The sequence below is a fragment of the Hydra vulgaris genome, chromosome 03, assembly GCF_038396675.1.
Source record: "Hydra vulgaris chromosome 03, alternate assembly HydraT2T_AEP".
Lineage (NCBI taxonomy): Eukaryota > Metazoa > Cnidaria > Hydrozoa > Anthoathecata > Hydridae > Hydra > Hydra vulgaris.
Genome location: NC_088922.1, coordinates 44,201,998 through 44,219,981, shown reverse-complemented (window position 1 = coordinate 44,219,981; position 17,984 = coordinate 44,201,998). Strand labels below are relative to the sequence as shown.

Here is a 17,984-nt window from a genome sequence, read left to right as displayed (position 1 = left end):
TTACTTTGTTTTATGGCCACCTCAAACGCAACCTAGCCTTCATAGCATTGTTCTTCTTTTTATTTTATTTTTGGGAGCAAGTTTTTTTGGTGCCATAATTTATATTAACAATCGTCTATAAATTACGCACCGCCTAATATATTTTCATTATAGCAGTAGAAGATTATTAATTCTTTTTGGCAGTGATTTTCATTACAGTTGAACCCCTATTTTTATTTTTGGATTAATTAATGACTCTGCGAGGGAAAACTTGTGATTTTTTTGCTTTCTTTATTAAATTTAGCTTTGCGTTATTTACTGATAATAATCTACTTATATTTATATTAAAAATTTATTGAGATTCAATGATCAATTATTCCCTATTTATCAAGTTAGGGTGGTCTTCTAAAAAAAATATTTGTTGCAAAGTTTATTTCAATTTTCATCATAACCAAAACCGACAGTTGGGTTATAACGAAGCAGCAACAGCATAAGTTTTTTAAAGTGTTTGATGGGCTTCGGGAGCAGATTTCTTTAAATCAAACTACATAATGAGTTTCGAAAATGCTATTTGGAGCGTTCCATGACTCAAGTCTGTAAACACTGAATAGCTCAATAATACTAAATGTATAACTGTCGAAATAACAATAGGCAAGTCGTATTTAAATGGAAAAATGTCAAAACCATTGTTATTAGAATTGATAAACAAATAAAATTTTTGTGTGGAAATCTTGTTAACTTGGAGGTTTTTTAAGACAAATTAAATATGCTGATTTCAAATATGCAAACCATATTTCACCATCACGTCAAGTTGTAAAGATATTTGGGTTCAAATCTTTAGTATTTGGGATAAAGTCTCTAATATTGTCGAAAAAAAAGTTATTTAAAAGTATGTCAATGAGTCTCAAAAGAAGCGTATTTTCATTAGGATTTTAAAAATGTTATTTGTTAGTAATAAAAATAAGTACAATTTATATTATTGCTGAGAAACATTTTGTTAAAACTTTTTTAAGGGTCTTTGGCATTTTTTTTTAACATAATTCTTTTGTCAATAAATTTTAATTAATTTTTATCTTTTCTAAAATCTCTATAAAAATACGCTTCTTTTGAGACCCAGGTTGATATACTTTTGAATAACTTTTTTTTCGACAATATTAGGGACTTTATCCCAAATACTAAAGATTTGAACCCAAATATCTTTACAACTTGACGTGATGGTGAAAAATGGTTTGCATATTTGAAATCAGCATATTTAATTTGTTTTAAAAACTTACCAAGTTACCAAGATTTCCACAAAAAAAAATTTATTTACTTATCAGTGTAATTCGTACTTTTACCAAAAGACGTAATTAATCAAAATTAATTTTTACAAAAGGACGTCATTAATAATATATTATATATATATATATATATATATATATATATATATATATATATATATATATATATATATATGTGTGTGTGTGTGTGTGTATATATATGTGTGTATATATATATATGTGTGTGTGTGTATATATATATAAAATAATAAAAAGATCAAAACTAATTTCCTTTTAGTTTATATACTAACCATATTTATAAGATTAATTATATTATAAGATTAATTTAGAAAATTGATCATCCGCTGTGCTCTGCGATTAAACCGTTAAGATTTTTTTGAGCACCTTGGTAATAAAAAAAATTAAAAAATTGCACTTTGAAATATTCCGCTTTTCACCCAGTGTTTCCGGAAATTGCGTATTTAGTTTTTAAAAATGATTCTTGACCATAGTAAAAAGTTATATAAGGATAAATTTTTTGAGTTATATAAGTTTTAATTTTTTAGGGCGATTAAAGTTTTATGGCGACTGATTAAGTGTGAATTTTATAACATCAAATCTGCTTAAATGCGAATCCAATTCGCACTTATGCCAGTGTTTGTAAATTCCTTCAGCGCACTTTGGCCAATTTCTGAAACTACTCCGACATAAATCAGTTTTTAAAACTGCTCCGCACCAACACCAAGTGCCCGTCTTTCGGGCACTTATGCCTTTGCAACTGCTACGCACTTATTCAGCCTCCTGGTTTTTTAATATAATTGGTAGCAAATTTTGCTTCCAAGATTTTTATGGCCATTTTTAAAAAACAAAAAAACAATGATCGCGTTTGCAAAAACTTATCTTCAAGAAAAAAAAAATATGATCAAGTTATTTACGAAAAGATTCTGTAAAAAATATTTGCGAAAAAATTTATTCAATTAGTTAATTAAGAACAAAACAAACATTAACTACTATTTCGTTACATTATCTATTTTATCCTCAATTTTGCTCTTTATATTAGTTTTTATTTCACTTCGTTTATAAATATCTTTTATATTCTTTAATTTTTGCATTACCTTAGATAAGAAAAAAATTAACAATTGAAGATTAGCACTGTGCTATCAAGGCACGACATAGAACAGTCTCTGTACCTCTTACGAAGCAAGCACTTAACGACTATAGAGCAACTACAAAACACTGTATTACTATAGATTAACTATAAAACAATTATAGAACACCGGATTACTACAACAAAAATAATTTTAACCATAAAATATCTTTATTTCAATTTCATGTCTTTACACTTTTTGTTTACACATTAGTGATTAGATATTTTTGGTGTTTCCTTTTTTTTAAGAAGTTTATATAGAAGAAATCCACTGAAGTACAAGCCTAAGTTCGCAATAACTAACTAAGAAAAAAAAAATTAATTATTATAATATATAATCAACAATCTATCAACAAGAACACATTTTAAAAATAATCTAAACATTTTAAAAATAATCAAAACTTACATTTCTTCGTCCTTTAATAGTGTCAGTATTGAAATACAATTTCCATCCAGTTCGAGCTAATTGTTCTGGTGTTAAATGTTCGACCATTTTTTCTACAAAACATAACATCACAATTATAGCAAATACAAATATAGTATTATAACTGAAACAGTGAAAAACGTATTAAAAATTGTAGTAAATAAAGTATATATCAATTATTTTCTAAACAAAAATAAAATTATAAATATGTAACTATTTTCAATTATGATTTTAGCAAGAATCTTGACATCCAAAACCTTTGACTATTTTTAAATATCTAAAATTTGAAGACCTTTTCCCGATAAATTTTAACAAATTTTTCTGTAAGAGTACAGAAAAATTTGTTAAAATCTTACAGAAAATTTAACAGGAAAAGGTCTTCAAATTCTAGATATTTTAAAAAAGTTTTGTTTTACATATTGTTTAAATTATAAAGCAATTCCAAGTTTTCAGAACTTTTTCAACGTTTATACTGAAATATTTAATTTTTAAGAAATCCCAAGAATTTAAGAGACAAAAATGTTTTTTTTTTTAATATATGGTTAAATGTTTTTTTTTTTAATATATGGTTAAAAATATCCTTTAAATAATTTTCTATTTTTTTAATTACTATCTGTATTAATTTAAAGTTTTTCCTTATTAATATATAGTATATAAAATACAGCTAAGTACTAATTTTTAATTTATTTACATGATATTTTTAAAAGCCTTTTTTTGTTTTACAGTTCTCTTAGTTCGCTGGATTAACTAAAAAAATCACCCCAACCTAGAATAAAATACTATAAAGCTAAAACTTTGCACAAGTACACATAAACATAAGATACTTCACCAAAAAAAAAAAACCCCATCAATTGGAGCATTGGAAGGTGTACTTTTAGGCCTAATTAAAAAAGAGTAATAATTTTTATGGTCAAAATTTTTTTTCTTTCAAAAATATACTTTTCATATATCGTTGGAAAGATAATTTAATACTGATTCATATTTGTATAAGAACTATAGGGTTGAAAATAAAAAATTAAGATATACTTGTTACTTTAGATACACTTAAAGATATATTTGTTACTTTAGCACAGCGTTTTATAGATTCAATAAATTTTACAGCACCCATGGGCATTAAAACATGTGACATTACAAGCTAAGTTAGTCATGCATGTTGTAAAGGTTTATATCTTTCTTAAACAATTTATTAAACAATTTTAAATAATAGTTAAAAGTTATATGATGTTTTAGTATTTTATGTTTATTTAAGGTGTATGCCTAACTTTTTAAAGAAACAGTAAAAAACATTATTTAGTAATTTCTTTTACTTATTTTGAATTTCTTTTACTCATAGTAAAAACTTTATTTTTAGTATTGAATTAAGTTTAAATCTTTAATGGTACATTTATTAATCTACTATTACAATAGTTATAAACATGGTTTTAGTTTACATGATCATTATGGTTATATGTTCCTTTTGATAACGATTACTCCAAAGCCATATAGTTGGTATTCTGCATTTTTGTAGATACAAATATATTGATTTATTTTTAGATGGCTCAAATTACCATAGAAGAAAAGTGTTCAATATGCAAAGAACCGTTTATTATTGACGAAACACTCAGTAAAGAGTCACATGTCATTGTCAAGTTAAAGGGATTAAAAAAATTCAGCAAATAAAGGAAATAAAAGATTTTACTGTGTACTTCAATTCTATGAAAAATCAGAAACCGATAGGTAAAGTTCTAGTTCATCATAGCTGCAGAAGAACATTAGTAGATCATAGAACTCTGCACACACACACACACACACACACACACACACACACACACACACACACACACACACACACACACACACACACAAAACAATCTAAATTGTTACATACTTTGGTATCATCTTTTATTCTTGGGAACTCTTTTAACTGAAAAAAAAATGATGACATAAAAGAAGCCCTGTTATTGAAGTAACAACTTTACAAATTTTGATAATGATATAGTTAATTGCACAGATGATATAGTTAATTGCAAAGATGATCCAAAAACATGGATTCCGAGTAGCTTTATGACATTTCTTTAACTGCTAATTCCATCCAAACTAAAACAAATAAGTATTGGACAATGTATCGTATAAGCTTCAAGGCTAGTTGATCATCTTTCAAAATATGGATTCTTTATCACATCGGGATGAAACCTTTCACTCCAAACAATCTGCTATTGAAGCAAATGACACAGTTAATCTAAAAAAAAGGCTACCATCTGTTGTTCAGTGGGTTGCTGATAATGTAGACCAGAATACTGTCACTATCTGGAGAGGGCACATTTCATGGGATGGGTATCATATCGGTTAGCTCGGTATCTGGATGCCAAAAAAGCTCTATAAAACGTTGAAAACATCTAATTTAGTTATGTATCGTGGTGTTAAGATATTACCTTATTCATAATCTAGTAACATTAGCTTTCAGATGACTAAATTTAAACCTTACAGAAAAATGGCCAATTACACTTCCCAAAGAATTAAATTTTGACTTGTTATGGCAAGGTGGCTGGTTCTTCAGTTCCACTGAGAACTTGCGGCCAAGCTGGTCAGGTTTTATGCAACTAGTAACTGATACAAAGATTTGTCAGCAAAAATCATTAGTTTTGTCCCTTCCAATAATTGATCTCAATCCTTCTGATGAAATATGCATTTACTTCACCCGTCGTTTTGTTATAAATCAGGCTGAAAAATTAAACATACCAACACCTTGCGTAACTTTTGACCAACTTTTTCATACCATAATGAGTTACATTGAAAGCATTGGTAAGCTTATGGTAGGATCTGGTTTGGAGGAGTTGTTTAATGAGATATATGTAGAAAATAGTATTATACACATGAAGTCTGGAAAAGCTATTGCAAGGTTGCTTCGAGCGCATATTTTAGAAGAAAGTGCCCTTAAAATTATACTGCTGGATATCCTTGTTAATGATGGAGAGATTAATCTTTCCTTGTTTTAACCTGTTTTTGAAAAAGCAATGAAAAGTACTTGCTAACGACTGAAGACGAATTTGAAGAGTTAGTAGAAACAGAATAATTTATCACTGTTTCAAGTAAAATATACAGTTTCATCAAATCTCTGAAATCACTATCTAAAACTGCAGAACTCTGGCTTAAATATATGGAATATATTACAATCACAAAAAACTTCATTATTGCAGAGAGAACATCAAATTGGTCTCTTCACTTACATACAACAAAGCTTATGCTAAATTTATTTGCTGCAACTGGGCACATAAACTATGTCAAGAGCACCAGAATTTATGTTCAAGAAATGAAACACTGATGGCTCAAAAGTTTTTGGTTTGTGACTGCTTTTATAATGGATCACATGCTGTAAAAAGAACCAGTCATTATTGGGCGGGGCTTTGGTCTGATTTGGTAATAGAACAAACACTAATGCCTTCTGTAAAAAGTAGAGGTGGCTTAACTCGAGGACGTCAACTAACAGAAAGTGTCAGAACTCTTTGGGTGCTTTGTTTAAACTCCAGTGCGGCTATACACAAAGCCATGACAACTCTAACAGGATGTGATATAGAAACAAGTGAACAACACAAAGAAATGGGGTTAGCAAGATTTTTGTATTGTTCACAAGTGCAAGGGATTTTTTAGAAAAAATTTGTAAAATGGTTAAGGAGACAAAATCCTTTTATATATCAAGACTCAAACTTGCATTCTCTATCAACAGGTTTTGTCCCATTGGAAATAATGATATAAATTGTGAAAAATCTTAGAAAATTGGATTGATAATCCATAACAAGTTAGACAACTTAGTTATCACTGAAGGTAAAATCAGATGTCAAGACCAAATAAAACCACTGGATGCATTGCACAATGTAATAAAACTGAAGGAAGGCAGCTCTATACATATTAACCCAACCATTCTGTCCACAAGACTTGCTGCAATTGCTCTAAGAGATGACAATCTTGAACACTATTTTAGTTATGAGTTGACTACCACACCTCTTGCGTTATTTAAAAACGAATTGATGAGGAAACCAGAAAAGTCATCACTGCAGAAATTACTTTTACCTAAAGAGGCTCAATGCAAAGTAGATGAAATATAAGCAAAATTTATCAGATTTGTAATAAATGGGGGAGTTTTGGTAAATTGAGTAAGATGGGTAAAAGGATTAAATTTTGACGATATTTGCGAGTTGTACTTAACATACACCAAACGCAATTATGGTGTAGTGTCTTGTTTGATGGATGAAACTTTTTTAACTAAATCAAATAAGCATGGTAAAAGACAAGAAGGAAACAATTCTTATCTGATCAATGTGCATGATGATAATACACTGCTGTTTGGTCATGAGCGCTTTTTATTATCCCAACAAAACAAAGTAGAGTTCAATTTAAAAGTACGTACATCGATTTTCTAATTTATCACAACTAACCAGCTAATCAATAGAAAAGTTAAAACTCTGACTAAAGATCCTAGTTTACCAACATAAAAAGATGTATGGTATAGGGAGTAGAGGGTACAGTTTTCCTCTATGCACACACATACACGGGCACCCGCAGGATTTTTTGTGTTTCCAAATAGCACACATTCACACATTGTGCAAACTCCAAACTTAAGTATGTTTATACCTATGCCAAATGAGGAGGCCTTGCAAAAAATTGGGATGGTGGAAATCTGGGAACAAAAAAAAGCCCTAAATTGCTTTCTCTTCCCCCCTGCCCAAACGTGAAGGCACTAATGTAGTAAAATTTTCAACTTTACTATCTAAAACTAAATTTAAATTTATCAACAGATTTTCGTAGAAAAATTTTGTAAATAACAAAAGTTATTTGAATGACCATGCAAATTTTCTGACCCCCCAAAATGAGGGGAGTGTAAATTTGGCCTCCTTATTTGGCATAGGTAATAACAAACTTTAGTTTGGAGTTTGCACAATGTGTGGAAGTGTCCTATCTGGAACAACAAAAAATCCTGCGGGTGCCCATGCACACATGCCACCCCTTATATACTGGCCCTGAGTAAGACGTATTTCAGGCAACCTATTTTTTGAGTCGACAAAAAACAGTTTTTAGCAGTGCCGTGGCTAATGGGTCGGAGGCCCCCTAAAAAAAATGTGTCATTAGGGTCTAAAAATCTTTCAAATTTTACTGCTAGGTTTTGCTAAATTAAAAAGCTCTTTAAATTAGCAAAAGAGCACTGGGTTTTAGGATTTGTTTTCAATATTATCTATGTTAGACTTATTTTTTACGGACTTACTAAAGAGGGGTGTCTGAAAAAAACATTCGCTTTAAGTATAGTTTATTTTTATTTGATCGTCATTAAAACAAAAAAGTACAATATGATTTGACCGGGAATCAAACTCCGGTCTCCGCCATCGAAGCTTATATCATTAACCTCTCGGCCAAGCACCACATTGTTTATATGGAATTTAACTTTATTAAAATTAATATTTGTATATATATTTGAAAACATTTTTTAAATTGAAATCCTGTGCCGCAAACAATGGTCTTTGGGGTCGTATAAAGTATCTAAGGTACCTACTCCACCTTCTTTTTTTTTCAATAAACTTTTTTATTAAAAAATAAAAAAGTTAGGGGGTATTTGAAAAACAAACATACTTTTTAAGAAGGGTGGGGACTATTTTTGGCGTACGTACTTTATAGATGACATCTTAAATTTTATCTCATAACATGATTTTTTTTATCAAAAGTACATACTAAAAAAATAATAAAAACAATTATTACTGAAGAATCTTATTACTTTCTGTGTTTTTTATAATTTGTTTCATAGACAATAAATAATAAATAGTATTCTCTAAACAAATTGTTTTTAACCCATAGTTCTTATAATAATATGAATCAGCATTAAATTATCTTTCCAACAATATATGAAAAGAACATTAAAAAAAAAAAATTTATCATAAAAATTATTACCTTTTTAAGTTAGGTTCAAAAGAGCACCTTTTTGTGCTCCAAATGACGGGGCTTTTTTTGGCGACTTATCATATATTAATGTTGACTTGTACAAAGTTTCAGTTTTATAGTGCTTTATTCCTGGTTGTATCGAAATTCTACAGAACTATTTATTGATTTTATAGCTTGATATTTTTCTCAACTTTAAATGGACCACAAGACTGCACAAGATATTTGCTTTTAGTTAACATATAAATTACAGTTCAAGCCTGTGTGAAATGGTATACAGAGTTTTTACAAAAATTAAATACAAGCTAATCAAAAATTGTATAAAACTAGAAAAACTGTACATTGCAGGACTTAGAAAATTCAACTAATTTTAAAATTATTAAATAGAATAGATCTTTGCATAAATATCTTTAAAAAAATCTACTTGGTTAAAAAATATATAAATATATATATATATATATATATATATATCCTGGAATTTTTTTTTAAAAATATCAATTTAAACAAAATTAATATTTTTTAAACAACTTTAAATTTACAGCAGAAAAGTAAAGGTTATGTTTACAAATAGAACTATATCTTTTGAATAAATACTTAATCTGAATGCACCTATTTAAAAGCATTGGGATACATGTATTAAATTTAAGTATGTTATTTATTTGACATTGCCCATTTGTTTTAAAATGTGGTTTTAAATGCGGTAACAGGACAATGTGATACATATATATATATATATATATATATATATATATATATATATATATATATATATATATATATATATATATATATAAAAGCCCTCGGAATTAGGGTCGGCATTTGGCAATGTCGACCTAGAAGCGTCTTAATATATATATATATATTAGGGCAGGTCGATTTTGGAACTGAAGTTTTGGACTAGTTGAGAAAGATGCCTAGTAATATATTATTATCATTTATAAAAGCTTTTTCAACAAATTTTAATAGTTTTTGGAGCATTTGAATATTTTTGGTGAATATTATTGATATGATTCAAGTTTGAATGTAAATTTTTATAAGTGTTGAGAGAAAATATCTTTAATCATTTCAAAATACAAATGCTTGAGATTAATAATGAAATAGTTATAATGTTTTAAAAATAAAACATTTTTTTATAAAAATAACTACTTTTTTTATAATTAATATAGGAAATAATGATTTAATAAAAAAAATTTATAATTTTAATATATTTCTATGAAACTTTCTCCTAAAGTTACTTTTAAAAATTAGCGGAAATTTTTGCGCTCGTTCAAAAATAAATAAACAAACTTTTAGATTGATAATTGTTTTTAAAGTCGTTATATTTGCTTTAACATATGTTATTTACAATAATATGTTTTAATGAAATGCCTAAAAACCATAAAGTTGTTTTAACACGTGGCAGTTTTGCTAAAAAATTTGGTGGTCAGCCTTCACCTTTAAATGAAGCAGAGCCACCAACCATTCGCCAGATTATTCAATACAGCTATTTCCTTAAAGACATCAACCAAGACTTAAAAGATTATGACATTGCAAAAATTATAGCAATTAATGTGATAAAAATATGGCACACTGTGAATCCAAAGTTACCACTATATGATAATTATTATGTGGTAAAGTTAATAAATAAACTATGCTTTATGAAAGCAAAACAAATTAACCAAAAATCTCTTTCTAAAGTGAAGTGTAATAACCTTGAGAAGAGTTTAGACACTCTTTTTGATATTTCAGCTTGCAAATGTAATCTACCTGTTCGTTCTTGTAATGATAAATTTGTAAAGTGCTTGGAAGACAATTGTCAAACACAACATATAGTTTGCACATGTCCTCTTGACAGAAAGGTTGAGATCATTTTAATATTAAAGTCACACACACACACATATATATATATATATATATATATATATATATATATATATATATATATATATATATATATATATATATATATATATATATATATATATATATATATATATGATAAGTGCTAATATGACATTTTGCAAGAGATGTGTTTGAAAATTTGATTTGTTGCTTGACAAAATATAACAAAACTGCATACTTATCTCAAAATGACCAAATTTTGCACTTATCATAAATTGACCAATGAATAAATGATATAAATTGTGTTTTTATTTTAAAAGATTCATCGTTGTTTTTTTAGGTTCCATTAGAAGATAGAATGTATTTGAAAGATCAGAGAGCAAAAATAGGTCCTAAGGGGTTGTTTCAACTTGGATCCATTGATCGTAAAAGTGTTAATAAGACAAACAAAGTTTCTGCTAGAAATAAGAAATGTCAGAAGCAGGTTTTAAATGAAGTTTCTCAACAAAAAAGCAATACGTATACATCATTTGATAACAACATGGAAAGGTTGGATGCAGCAGTAATGAATGATGATGAACACTTGAAAAGTTACAGTAATGAAATAAGTGAAGTATTAAAGGTATATGTTGTCATATAATGTACTTTTTTTATTGTTATGTACCTTTAATATTTTCATCTTTTTTTGCTTGAATGTTTTTTATAGACTCCTGTTAACTTTGACAATGAACGTTGTTACAAACCAATTAGAAATATATCTGGGGCTTACAATTTGTTTAAACCATCAAGATATGCTTTGGAATTAATAAGGGCTGATGTTTCATCAAGTATTGCGGCTAGCTTTGCTAATGCTTTCCTCTTAGATTTGCAGGCTGTGGGCCTACTTTGGCCAAATCTTAATTTAGATACAGTATTTATTGATAAATCAAAAATTGATAGAGAGAAAACTAGAGTAAAAAGTATAAGTCAAGATAAGCATATGGAAGATATTTATAGCATAATATGTATTGGAGTTGATGGAAAAGTTGACAAAGACACTTTATTTTACAGAGAAGTTAAGTATCCAAACGGAAAAATTAATTTAAGAAAAGATAAACAGTCAGAGCACCATTTAACTTTTACAGTAGAGTCTGGGTCTGAAATTGGATCATATCTTACTCACAGAGTCATTCCAATTAAAGGTGCTACAGGACTTTTGTTAGGAGATGAAGTTGCTAGTGTCTTAAATGAATTTAAGATTGCTCATTCTCTAAAAGCTATCCTCCTTGATAATACTGCTACTAACACTGGTTGGAAAAGTGGGCTTGTAACAGCTGTAGAAAAAAAAATTAATAGCAAATTGCACTTTATTGGCTGATCACTTCACCAAAATGAACTTCCCTTTCGAGCTATTTTTAAGCATCTTGATGGAGGCACCAAAAGCCCTAATCTTTTTAGTGGTCCAATTGGAAAACTTTGTGAAAATAACTATCAAGATCTCCCTCAAGTTGACTTCATAAAAATTAGTGGCCATCTAGATAACATACATTTTCATGAAAAGACATTAAAAGATTTGAGTTGTGATCAAAGACTTCTTCTAGAATATATTCTTGGAGTTTCAAAGGAAAATGTTGATCATAAATATGCAAAGTGGAAAATTGGACCATTAAATCATTCAAGATGGTTAACTTTGGCAATTCGATTATTGTGTATTTGGACAAGAGGCATATATCTACCAGAAATGCAAGATAAGCTTCAACAAATTATAAAATTTATTGTGCAAGTGTATGCAGTTAGCTGCTTTGAAATAAAATTGGATAATAAGTTTCACAATCAGCAGTTATACATTTTCAATATGATTAAAAGAATCAAAGAACAGTCTGAGGAAATCAAAACTATCACATTAAAAAACTTGCAACACAATGCTTTTGCTTTGCTGCCTGAAAATCTATTGTACTCCATGATGAAATCAGATGAATATAAAGTCAGAGAAGCTGCGACCAGAAAAATTTTAAGTATCAGGTAAACATAATATTATTAAAATAAAGTAGTTCATTAGGAATTTAATGTTTTACTCTAAGGTGACAAATGGAAAGAGTCTTAATAACCGGTTGAGCATTTTTGGAAAAATTAAATTGTAAACCCTTGAAAATTTTTATCAAGTTCTAAATTACTAAATGCGCAATTTCGGATGGGTAAAATTTCAAAACTGATAATGCGCCGGAACTTTAATTTGACACCTTGGTCTAAAAATATAACAAAAAAATAATTTATTAAATTTTGTTTTTAAAAAAAACTTAAACAAGATCAAAAAAAGATTTTTATTTTTAGAATTTAAATTTAATTCATTTAGAAATATGACGGTGCATACAACAAGATTAAACAAAATCACTGCAATAAATACTGATGCATATCATTGGTCGGATTTAGTAGACCTTTCTCAAACAGGTATTTGTGAACCAGGTCTCACTGAACACATTTTATCTCAGCATTTACAAGAATCATTGCTTAATGGAACGAAGTTTGAGTTACCGGTATTGCCTTCTCATACTCAGAGTGTCGAGAGAGCTGTGAAAATGACATCTGAAGCTTGCCATACAGTGTATGGAATAGAAGCAAGGCATAAACATATCATTGCAAAAAAATTAAGTAGTCAAAAGAGACCTAATTTTTCTTCAAAGGGTTCATATTGTCAAAAGTATGATGACGTTGTGATCTAAATAAACTGTATTTTAACAACAAATAAAACTTTTTTCTTGAAGCTTGTTTTTTTTGTTGTTGTTTTTTTAATAAGAAATATTTAAAAAAGCAAAACAACAAAGTTAAAATTGAAACTTGTTTTTGTTGCATTAACTTCTATAATTATCTGCTGTTTTTAAATATTTTTTATTAACCCCCTCATATCGGCTTTTATAGTAAAACTAAATTTTATTTCCTCAAAAATTGGCTATCAAAAAAACCTTTAATTTTTGTTTTTACTTATTATCACGTTAGTTTGCAACTTTCTCAACATGTCCAATGCTAAAATCTAAAAAAAAGTTAAAAATCGACCTGCCCTAATATATATATATATATATATATATATATATATATATATATATATATATATATATATATATATAATAATAAAACACAAAGGGGTTACCATAAAACATAGAAACGAGGACAGTGATTTTTTGCCAACCTTAAACACTTTTAAGTTGGCATTACCAAATGTCGACCCTAATTCTGAGGACTATATGCACATATATATATATATATATATATATATATATATATATATATATATATATATATATATATATATATATACACAAGGCTAGATTAAACCGTGGTTTAAACCAAGTTAAGAAACAAGACGGGAGTAGTAAAAGTAACAAAGCTTGTTTTTATTTACAGAACATTAAATAATAATGCATTGAATGATGAATCATAGTAATAATACTATGAAAATATAATTCACTCAAGTGAAATGTCTAATGCTATCTTATTATTATTGAAAATGTTGATTAAACACAGTTTAATAAAAAAAAAGCATTTATATGATAAAATTGTTTGATTAAATGGACTAAATTCAATTATAAGCTCATTTATGCTAATTTAGGTGATAGTATATTTACTATATATTATAAAATTGTTTATACACATTATACACGAAAGTCCACTTTTGTTATACACTATTTTTTTTTAAAGTTCATCTTTGTTTAGATGTCCACTATATTTTTTCACCTTGAAAATTGCATATTTTTTCTTCTTGACTTAAGATTATAAATTTGGTATCAAAATTCATCATTTAATAACCTATATACAGAATTGGTTGGTTTAAAAAATAAAAGTTTAAACTTAAAAGAAATAATACTTTTTGTAGAGTCCAAATTATTTATCTTTATAAAAAATGTATTTTTTTTAAACCTAACTCAACTATAAATCATAAGAATTTGACACAAAGAAATGTGTAACAGAACAAACTCTTAATACATAGATCTTTTAATTATGGTTAATCATTTTGGAATTAAAATATCTTCAAGATTATTTTTATTTCAACCAACTAGCTTTATAATATTCTAAAAATAGCCTAAATATTCTTGATTAATTTAATTTCCAAAAGTTTTCAAAAAAGAAACAAAAAATCAATAATATTTTAAATATACAACTAGAATGCTCAAATTTTATAAAATTAAACTTGAAAAGTTATATTTATTTTTGTAGAGACAAAAATTCACTTTAAATTCACCTTAAATAAAAGTCAAAAAAAGATAAAAGACAATTACAATTAAGACGAAAAAAGAACAACAACAAAAAAGCATAATGGAAATATTGAAAACTTATCAAATGTTAACTTAACTTGGGTAAAGCTAAAACTATTTATTATTTTTTAATGCAAATAATAAACTTTTCTTTTTCAGTGTCTCAATTATTTCTTTGAGATTTTTATAGACATTACTACATTTATAGACATTACTTTTAAGAAATATAAGAAAATATTCGTAAGAGACTCTTCACTCTTCCTACCCACTTAACACTTTATTTAAATTTTAATGAGATTTATTATTATATTAAAACTATACGTAAATATAACGAAAATGCAAAATTTACATTTGATCGCTCACAAGAGACAGCTTTCTGTGATCGGTGGCTTATTCAAAACGCTGTGCTGACTAAACTCAACCTTTTTCCGTGAACTATAAATAAAATTGCCGGGCCTCAAACATCGTCCTTGACCGACTTTTTCCTATCGCATCCGGTACTAATTTATAGTTTTAAATCATAAATAAAACAATATATATATATATATATATATATATATATATATATATATATATATATATATATATATATATATGCTAGAAATTAACTATTTTTTATCATAAATATTTATCAATTATATATCATAAATAAAAATATTTCTGTAAGAGTTAAATAAAAAAGTTTTTGTTACTAATGTGTACAAAGTTAAAATATTTTGCATACCATCTTTAGGTCTCAATGGTTGGTATGTATTTTATCAGGAACCATAATTTTAGTATTGCAAGGAAATCAAGGCACTAGCTTTTTCTGTCCTGATTGAAGCATTTTTTTTCCGCTTGTACTTAAGTTCTAATAGTTAAATTTTATCTAACGAGGTTTGATGTCAGCTTTGGCACATTTTCGACAATGGTAATGAAAAAGGCGTAAACTTCCAAAACTCGCGGTATTGGCGATTAGACCATAAGGATTTCTTAAAGACCCTTTAAAAAAATGGTTCTAGACACCATTCAGCTGACTTTCAGGGGTTTATTTGTTTGAAATTATCTATTAATAAAAAATCTAAGTTAGCTTTGAAACTTGTAACTACAGTTAAATAACTAAATAGACTAAACTTTCAAACAACATTATTACGCTCATTAAGAATATATACAAGACAAGAAATGAACTTTTGAAATTGTGTGGATACAATCATAACCAATTCTAAGAATAAAATAAGGAGGTGGAAGAGGGGAAGGGGGGGAACCCCTGAAAAGTACCAAGTGTTTAAAAAAAAAAGTCCTTAAAACTAAAAATCACCTAGTTTAAATGTGTCAAATTCCTGACTATACTCCTCAAAAAACCATCTATAACTTGAATATCAAGTTACAGTCATACCCCTCCCCTCCTTCTCTAAAAAGGCGAAATTTATGTCTTTATCAACTCTTAGCTAATCTCTAAATTACATCAAAGATAATATGAATGAGAGTGTAGACCACAAACAATATTGGCAATTTTATAACACAATATAAAACAAAGGTCATTTTTTTAAGACTCAACATCTCTAGTACCTGCTTAAAACAATGATCTCAGAAGGTTTTCTATGAACATCATTTGCATCTTAACTCCAGAGCCTTTTGCAGAAGGAGAAAAAAACTTCTTAGATAGAGATTTATTTTAAAGTTTAAAATTTCAAGTTCCATAGGTGATCTTAAAATTCCATGAGGTGATGGTGCCAAAAAATTCACCACAGAGGTGGATTTTGTCACTCGCTAAGGAGGGGGCTAAAAAGGTCTCAAAAAAAAAAAAGGTCTGCATATTTTCATTTATAAGTAACTTTTTTTTTAATTTTTTGTACTGTAGTGTATTAATCAAGATCAAATACATATAATTACATATAATAGTCAATTTCATCCATTAGTATAATAGTCAATTTACAAAAGACTTTTTTCTGAAAAATAGTCCCAGAGAGGGGGGCTTCTACCCCATGTCCTCCCCAAAAAAAAAAAAAAAATTAATAATAATAAATATAAGTTAGCATATATAACTTTAAAATATGATAAATTTGAGACAAAATTAAAATATACTTATAAAAAACTCATAAAACCATTAAAAAGTATTACAATCATCATGATTCACACAACTGCACTTATTTTTCTATTAATTTTTCTATTACTTTGTTTAGCACAGTTATAATCATTTTTTACAACTTTTAACATTATATGCTCCAAGAATCAAGGCCAAAGATTCAAAGATTAAAACTGAGGCTAAATTGACCAATATTAAAATAAACCACTGCATCATACACTCTAAATTATGCATTTTGAACTTTACTTAGAACCTTGTGCTTTTCCATTTAAAAACTTTTGCAACTGTTTAGTTCTTCAGAGATTGGTCTGATTTAAAAACTATATTGATTAGTAAGCACAGATCATGTTTATAAGTACCCCATTGAGGTAATTTGAGTTGCATTTGCACTAAATCTTAGCTTCTACTGGATAATGTGCTGCATGACCATAACCCAATGACCATGGAATGTTAACAACTTACTTTTTTACATTGTACACCTTGGCACTACTATTTTTTAAGTACAAATACTTACAAAAAATGCGTATTTAAACACAGTTTGAACATTTTAAAAATAAAAAAGTCCATATCTCTTAAGACGTCATACAATGATTTTATTCATAGTGGCACATCATACAAGTAAGTTCTTTAAAAATATCATAGACTATTTATATATATTTATAATTATATATTCAGACAACTACAGAGTATCATTAGAAGATTCTACTTCTCCAGTTTCTTTTATTTTTGTAAATGCTATTGAGGTGTTTGTAGCAGTATCACTAGAGTCATTTTTATTTTTATTGTTCAGATTGGGAATCAGTGACAGTGTTTATTAAAATATCTACATTGGAGCCAATTCATTTTAAACACTATCAAAAACAACTTCCTCTTTAAATTAATAAGACTTTCTGAATGGAAAAACCTTTTCCTAGCAATCTTGATTCGAAATCATTCTCTAATTTTTATTGGTTTGTCTTGCTAAAATAACTTCTTCTTTAGTGTTTTTGTCTATTAATCTCGCTTGTTTTCCATTTTATCCAAACAAGAAGTCTAACAAAATAAAGTATCCAAACCCAAATTACGTTTTTTAAAACAGCCTTTTAAAATTATATTACGATATTATGCTTTTAAACAACCGAAAACATATACCGACTTTTAAAAAATACAAAAGTTTCGCACT

General features: G+C 27.7%; 1 long non-coding RNA gene across 1 annotated transcript; it reads right to left on the bottom strand.

The window, feature by feature from the left end:
- Window positions 1–2,537: 2,537 nt before the first annotated feature.
- On the bottom strand, window positions 2,538–15,254 carry LOC101238955 (uncharacterized). Its single transcript, XR_010637244.1, has 3 exons — window positions 15,107–15,254; window positions 2,792–2,883; window positions 2,538–2,688 (listed from the first exon to the last, which is right to left on the bottom strand). It is a non-coding gene; the product is annotated as an uncharacterized LOC101238955 (long non-coding RNA).
- Window positions 15,255–17,984: the final 2,730 nt, after the last annotated feature.